Raw genomic sequence first — 8,300 nt, 5'->3', positions numbered from 1 at the left:
CCAAGTTCACTCCACTATGCAGCCTTCACTCTGGACTTCTGTAATAACAAGAATACCCTTGTCTTTTATACTCATCCAACATTCCTCCTCTTTACCCTGCTGTAGGAACTTACTATGAAGCCAGTTACTCAAGCAGATACTTGTCGCAGATGCTCACAATAATGTTACCCACCTTATTCAAGAGGTGGAAATAACTTAGGGGTTTATCAACATTTAAGTGGATAAATAAAATGTGATAAACAAAATCAATATAATAGGACGGCACTCAGCTGGAGAAAGAATGAGATACTATAACAGGGAACACTTTGGACCTCAAAAGCATTGAACATGGAAACAATTATTCTATGGCCCCAATGACCTTCAGCATCTTCAAATTTCAAGACTTGAAACCAAAATAACTAGATGGTACCCAGTTGTCATTACTACCCTCTCTGAAATTGATTTCTATGTAAAGTCCTAGTTTGGAAAATGAATGTAGAACAAACTCAAAATCATAATTTTGGCCAGGCTTACTGACCTGATAGTGGAAACCAAGAGACTTAAAAAAACAAACAGACAAAAATAAAAAGAAGCAAACCGCTTTTCTAGCCAGACACAAAACTAATGAGGAAGAGTTACAGACAGGGAGCAGCACAGAAGAGTCCAGCTCTAAACAGTGAGGACTACTGGGTATGTGATCTTGGTACTGCCACTTCCCCTCTTGAATTCAATTCCTACTCTCCAGAATGAGGGGTATGAAATGACATGAAAATCAGGACTCATCACAGAGCTGAAATTAATGCCTTGTGATTTCCTATGTCTTTTGCCTACTTTCTTAGGAAAAATAGCTTAACATGGGCCAGAGTTGGTATTGAAATAGAAATGTTCTGTTATAAATGTGGCTAAGGCAATTGAAGAAAGCTGCTACATTGGTAATACACTGGTTCAAATAACAATGTAAAAGTTAATGGCCTGGAGTCCCATTAAAGAGACATGCATGGCCAAAATGAACCCTGACTTAGAGTCTGAGAAGTGTCTATGCAAGGGGCCTGAGAGGAAGTTACCCTTATGAGACTGAGAAGATCCTGACTTAAAGGGCTGAGAGGAGCCTGTCCACAGGGGCTCTAAGGATTATGTCCTGAGAGGTCAAGAGGAGAGGGGCGGAGTGAGGCCTTCAGGCCTGATGCAACCGTATACACAGCAGTTTTGTTAATTACCAGCAAGTTGACTTCTACTCACAGCAACCCTATGACAACAGGTCTGAATTTTGCCCTGTCCTGTGTCATCCTCATGATCTCTGTCCTGCTCAAGCCCATTGTGGTAATCACTGGGTCAATCTATCTCATTGAGGGTCTTCCTCTCATTTGCTGACCCTTGACCAGCATGCCTCTCTCCAAGGACTGATTTCCCCTGAAAATATTCCCAAAGTAAGTGAGATGAAGTTTCACTATACTTGTCTCTCAGAAGGACTCTGGTTCCTTCAAGATAGGCTTGCTTGTTCTTTTGACAGTCTATGATATATCCAAAACACTTTGCCAACACCACAGTTTAAAGAAATCCATCCTTCTTTGGTCCTTATTCGTTGCCCAACTTCCAGATGCATAGGACACAGTTAAAAATATCATGACTTGGATTAGGAGCAACTGGCTTTAAACTGACATCTTTGCTCTCTAGGATTTTGGAGTGGTCTTTGACAGCAGATTTCCCCAAATACAACATTGTTGTTTTTGTTATGCACCATCAAGTCACCTGCAATGCCTAGAGACCCTGTGTACGAGAAACCTAAATCCTGGTCTATCCTGTGCCAATCTTATTATCTCTGACACACCTACCCTCATTACCCAGTCACTGACTCAATCCATCTCATCGATAGTAATAGCAGAGAACAATGACAAAGTAGTGGGTAGTCAAGGAGCTCCATTGTTCCCATGCATGCTCTCCTGAAGCCAGAGAAGAAGAATACAGAAATCCTCCTGTGGGCCATATGTTACTTTCTGAAATATTCCTGTGCCAACCAAGTATTTTTGGTACTGTCACTCTCCATCTTCTTTTAATGCTTCCTGCCTATACATCTCTAAGTATAGCAACTTGAGGCTTGAATTTGGGTTTCAGTCCTTTCAGCTTAAGAAACGATGAATTAGTTCTTCCCTTATTCTCTTATTCCATCTCTTTGCATATTCCTTTATATTTTCCTTTGTCTTCTCAAGCTTCTCTTTGAAATACTCTATTCATCTCTTTTACTTCTGCATCTCTTCCCTTTGTTTTGGCTTCTTGACACACTAGTGCATTTTTCAGTCTCTTTTTATTCATTTTCATCTTTCTTTCTCCTCTGTTTATGTTCATGGATGATATCCTAATGTCATCACACAAGTCATCTAGTCTTCAATATTAGTGATCAATATATCAATCCTATAATCTTTTTTTGTGATGCCAATTTAAAAGACATCTTTATTTGAGACATTGCATTTTCCACTTACAAAACAGTGATAATAAAGTGCAATATTATTTCCTTTCTCTATGTAAATTCTATATTCAAATATTGAGAATGCCCAGAAATTTAGTCTAGCAGTTTAAACTCTGAAATTGCAATGTGCTACAAATTTAGGTCCTTCAAAATTTAACTGTGGAACAATTAATGCTAAAGTATTCAGATTGACTTAGCCAACCTCTTCAGTGGTGGGTCCAGAAGAGGTGCCACCAGATGGAGGATCTCCACCACCAGGGAAGACACCAGGCTTGCTTCCAGGCATGCCTCCCACACTCAGTACAGCTTGGTAATGATGGGGTTGCAGACTTTCTCTAGCTCCTTCTGCTAATGCTCAAAGTCCTCCTTTTCTGCAGTCTGATTCTTATCAGGCCAGTTGAGAATTTCATTGCACTTTGTCAGGGATCTTCTGCTTGTCTTGCCTTGATACTTTTCATCTGTTGCTTTCACATTAAATGCATAAGACTCAAGGGAATTCTTAGAAGACAGCTTATCTCTTTACTCTTTCTCTTCATCTTTGTACTTCTCAGCCTCCTAGTCCTTTTATTCTATATCTTCTTTATTCAAGTGGCCCTTGTCATTGTTGATGGTAATCTTGTTTTCTTTCCCTGTGCTCTTGTAACCAGTAGAAACATTAAGAATACCATTGATATCAATATTAAAGGTGACTTCACCATGAAATACAGGTGCTAATTCAGTGATTTTTAATTTGCCAAGCAGGTTGTTATCTTCGGTTATGGCACCCTGACCTAATGGACCTGAATGAGAACACCAGGATAGTTGTCTGAGTTGGTTGTGAAGGTCTGCGCTTGATAGGAATGGTAGTATTCCACTTGAGGAGGGCAGTGATGCCTCCACTAGCAGTCTCAATACCAAGGAAAAGTGGAGTGACATGTAAGAACAGCAAATCTTGAACATTTTCAGATTTTTCTCTGGAGAGAATGGCCTCCTGGACAGCTGCACAATAAACAGTTGCCTCATTCAGGCTGATGCTTTTGTTCAATTCCTTTCCATTGATAAAATCCTGAAGAAGTTTCTGAATCTTAAGAATTCTGGTAGAACCACCCACAAGGACAGTATCATGGATCTGTGACATGTCTCATTTGGGATCCCTCAAGGCTTTCTCCACAGGGTCCAGAGTGCCACAGAAAAGATCAGCATTCAATTGTTCAAAGCGGGCTTAGGAATGTATAGAAGTCGATTCGCTCATACAGAGAATCAATCTCAACACCGACCTGGGTGCTGGACGAGAGTGTGCTTTGGAATGCTCACAAGCAGTGCAGAGGCATCTGACAGGCCTCTTGTTTTCATGATGTCTTTGTTATGCTTGCATTTGAACTCTGCAATGAAATGTGAAATGGTTGATCATTCTGTTGTCAAAGTCTTCTCCACCTAAGTGGGTGTCTCTAGCTGTAGACTCGACCTCAAATATCCCATCTTCAATAGTGAAGACTGACACATCAAAAGTGCCACCTCCTAAGTTAAAGATCACACCAACTTTTTGTCTAAACCATAAGCAATAGCAGCAGTAGTTGACTCATTGATGACTTGGAGGACATTGAGGCCAGCAATGGTTCCAGCAGCTTTGGTAGCCTGGTGCTGACAGTCATTGAAATAGGTTGGTACAGTGACAACAGCATTGGTAACAGTCTTCCCAAGATAGGCTTCTGCAATTTCCTTCATCTTTGTGAGAACCACAGATGATATCTCCTCTGGATAGAAACTTTTGGTCTCTCCTTTATATTCTACTTGGACCTTGAGCCTGTCTGCATCATTTACCACCATGAAGGGCCAGTGTATCATATCAAACTGCACAGTAGCATCATCAAATCTTCATCCAATGAGACATTTGCCATTGAATACTGTGTTGGTGGGATTCATTGCAACTTGATTCTCTACCATATCACCAATCATTCAGTATTAGTAAATGAGACATAGCTTGGGGTGGTCCAGTTGCCTTGATCATTTGCAATGATCTCCACTTTCCCGTGGTGGAAGACCCCCAAACAGGAGTAGATGGTGCCAAGATCAATGCTAACTGCAGGGCCCTTGGACATGTTTGCTCAGTGAAGGTCCCAGGTGGTGAAGAAAGATAAGTGCATCTCATGGCCGCTGCTGTGCTAAATGAGGCCTCAAGCCTATATTCTTGAGGTGATTTTAAAAAAAAATTCAGGTGGTATAGACTCAAAAAGTCATGTTTTGGTTCTTGTGGACTTATTTTTCTTTTTCTTCAGTCTCCATTTGAATTTGAACATGAACAATTGACGGTCTGCTCCACAGTCAGCACCTAGGCTGGTTTTGATTGCTCTTCAGTGAGGCTCTTCAGTGATTTTTTTCACATATATAGTCAATCTGCTTCTTGTTAGTCCATCAGGTAAGTGAGATCCGTTTCAATAGTCACCATTTGTTTTTCTTTAAAAAGATATTTGTGATGAATAAATGATGAATGTACAAAGTGCAATTATTTGTTATCCAGTCTCATTTCTGTCTCCATGTCCATATTTCCCAATTACTATTCCTTTTTCATTACTTCCAACTTTGCATTCCATTCACTGAAAGTTATTAATATATTTTCATTTCATAGTTGGTCAATTTCAGACTGAAAAGTTTGCCAGACATCCTCAAGCTTTGGCTGTTGGTGCATTTACTTGTATAATTTTATTATAGTAATAGGTCTGCTTCTTCCTTTTCCAGAGATGCTGTGTAGAAGCATTCAGAATGGTCCAGCGTCTGACCTACCGTTGTAGGCTGTCCTATAACACAACCTCTAACAAAATGAGGCTGTCCCGAACCACTGGTAACAGAATTGTTTACCTTTATACCAAGAAGGTTGGAAAAGCACCAAAATCTGCATGCTGTATGTGCCTGGGCCGACTACGAGGGATCCGTGCTGTGAGACCTAAAGTTCTCATGAGGTTGTCAAAAACAAAAAACCATGTCAGCAGAGCTTATGGTGGTTCCATGTGTGCATAGTGTGTCTGTGACAGCATCAAGTGTGGTTTCCTTCTTGAGGAGCAGAAAATTGTTGTGAAAGTACTGGAGGCACAAGCACAAAGTCAGAAAACTAAATAAAAAATGGCGCATCTTTAATAAAATCATACAACTTGTTGTGTTAAAAAAACAAAAATAAAAAACAGGTCTTCCTTATATGTGTATCCTGTCACACCTTCATACTTCAGGATAGATCTTGAAACGGTCTTTTTATTATCAACGCAAGGCCATTCTTCAATTTTTCATTCTCTTTAAAATGATTATCTGATTCACTGTGACCAATAACAGTTCATCTCAGTTCATTAATATCTACTATGTGACTATGTGTTCCATTTCATTTTTTATAATGTCCATTCTTCCTATATTCAATTTTGTATGTTCCACCTCCCAATCATTAGGGGATTTTTGCAGCTCTCCTCCCTCATTTTGTGTCTTCCAACCTAAGGGTTCTACCTCCACTTTTGTTGTTGTTGTTGTTGCTTGCCATTGAGTCGAGCACAATTCAGCGATCTTATGAACAAAAGGTCTGAAGCCTTTCTATAACTATAGACATTTATCAAAGTTCAGAGTTTCCAAAGGATGCTATTCCTGCTTCCAATGCCTCCACTAGTTTCTAATTGTGTTTCTCTATGGTTCATAGAGTTCGGGCAGCCTAAGTGGTAAGAACCTGTGCTGCAATCCCAACAGCATGTGGTTTGAATCCATCAGATGCTTCTCAGGAGAAGGATGGGAAATCTCGTCCCATGCAATTTACTGCCTCTGAAAATCTGCTGGAGGGTCAGCTGTTGGTCAATTCCAGTTCAACAGTATGTAACAACAACATGCCACCAGAGCTCCTTGGAAAGCTTAGAAGCTTCTGGCAAGTAAGAAAAAGGAGGGGGCTGGAAAACAGCAGCAAGACTGAGATGAGAAGAGAAACAGGAAATATTTCCTCAATATTAACTCCTGTCAAATACAAAAGAAGATTGAAAACATCTGCTATTTAAAAAAAATGTGTTCACATTAGATGAACTGAAGAAGAATGACAAGATGACAGCTCCTAATTTCAATAACCTTCAAACAATAAGGTCCCTTTTCTCTTGTGAAAGGAAGTTAATGAGTACACAAAGGCAGACTGAGCATCGCCAGATTGTGGAGGGAATGAATCTTGATCCCTATCAACTTTCAGGCAGAGTATTAAAGATCATGAACTAATCTAATCCTAGATTAATATACAGAGCATCTAAAATAAATATTGATTCATTGAGAGTGGAATTTAAAAGCACATTTCAAATAAGTGCAACAACAATCATATAAATTTTAAAAAGAAAATTATTTTCAGAACACTAAATAACGCTAAGATTAGAATTTTTACCCCCCTTTTGGAAATATTTTTTATTAATATTACATTGCTGAATGTTAACTACTGTTATTATTGTTCTGTGTAAGGGATGCAATTTCTAACATTTCATCAGTGAATATCAGGAAATTGAAAATTTTGTTGAACACAGTAGCATCTCTTTGTTGTCATAGTTCTGAATTCTTACATACAAACTCATTTTATCATGTAAGAATATAAACTATTCAAATTGACCAATCTGCTATTATCTTTAAGTTTATTCTGTTGTTGTTGTAGTTGTTGTTAGGCATGCTCAAGTCAGTTCTGACTTACAGGGACCCTGTGTACCACAGAAGGAAACCCTGCTCAATCTTATGTCGTTATTGTAATCTTGGCTGTGTTTAAGTTCATTCTTTGAGTCACTCTGTCAATCTATCCAATGTTGTTGTTAGGTGCCATTGAGTCGACTATGATTGATTGTGACCCTGTGGACAATGGGTCTGAACCTTGCTCTCTAACCTGTACCATACTTACCATCTCTGATATACTTGAGCCCATTTTTATAATCATGTATCAACCCATTTTTTGAGAATCTTTCTATCATCAACCATCCCTTCACTTTTAACAGCATGCTGTCTTTTTCCAGGGACTAGTCCCTCCTAACAACATGCAGAAAATATATAAGATGAAGTTTCACCATCCTTGCCTCAAAGCAACACCATGTTTTCACTCTCTCCAAGACAGCCCTGTTTGTTCTCTCTGCAGTCCATGAGATGTTCAGTACTTCTATCCAACACTACAATTCAGAGGTATTGATCATTTTTTGGCTATCCTTCTTCATTGTCCAACTTTCAGATGCTTAACAATAATTGAAAATATCATGGCTTGGATAAAGTGCCCCTTAGTCTTTAAATTGACATTGTTGTACCGTAACACCTTGCAGAGGTTCTTGATAGAAGATAATAAAATTGCAACATGTTTTTTTATTTCCTGACTATTGGAAATAAGGCCACTGATATCTTATGTTGTTGTTGTTAGGTGCTGTCGAGTTGCATATGGCTCATAGTGACCCTGTAAACAACAGAACTGAACTCTGTCCTGTCCTGTGCCATCCTTGTAATTTCTGACATACTTGAGTGCATTGCAGCAGACTCTGTTCAATTCATCTGGTTTAGGGTCTTCCTCTCTTCCATCATTCTTCCACTTTCCCAAGTTTGATGTACCTGACCAAGGAATAACATGTCTTAACAACATGCCCCAAGTTTGTGAGATTAAGTTTTTTCACCTTTGTCTCCAAGGATCACTTTGGCTGCACCTTCTCTAACACACACTTGCTTCTTCATTTTATGGTCCATGGGATATTCAGTGCTTTATGTCATCCTATAATATATAATACATTTGGAACTATGATGTGCTCACCAAGTTGTACCAAGAAATCTGGACTACAACCACTTGGCCAACTGACTGGAAGAGATCTATATTTCTTCCCATTCCAAAGAAAGGTGACCCAACTGAGTGTGGAAACTA

At 39.3% G+C, this 8,300-nt stretch overlaps 1 pseudogene; it reads right to left on the bottom strand.

The window, feature by feature from the left end:
- Positions 1 to 2,636: 2,636 nt before the first annotated feature.
- LOC102858047 lies at positions 2,637 to 4,521 on the bottom strand (annotated as a pseudogene).
- Between the last annotated feature and the right edge of the window lie 3,779 nt (positions 4,522 to 8,300).

The sequence above is a fragment of the Elephantulus edwardii genome, unplaced genomic scaffold (assembly GCF_000299155.1).
Source record: "Elephantulus edwardii isolate Elephantulus edwardi_28Jun2011 unplaced genomic scaffold, EleEdw1.0 scaffold00047, whole genome shotgun sequence".
In the NCBI taxonomy this organism is placed as follows: Eukaryota; Metazoa; Chordata; class Mammalia; order Macroscelidea; family Macroscelididae; genus Elephantulus; species Elephantulus edwardii.
Note: the sequence above shows the minus strand (reverse complement) of the source record. Positions and strands in the feature narration are given on the sequence as shown.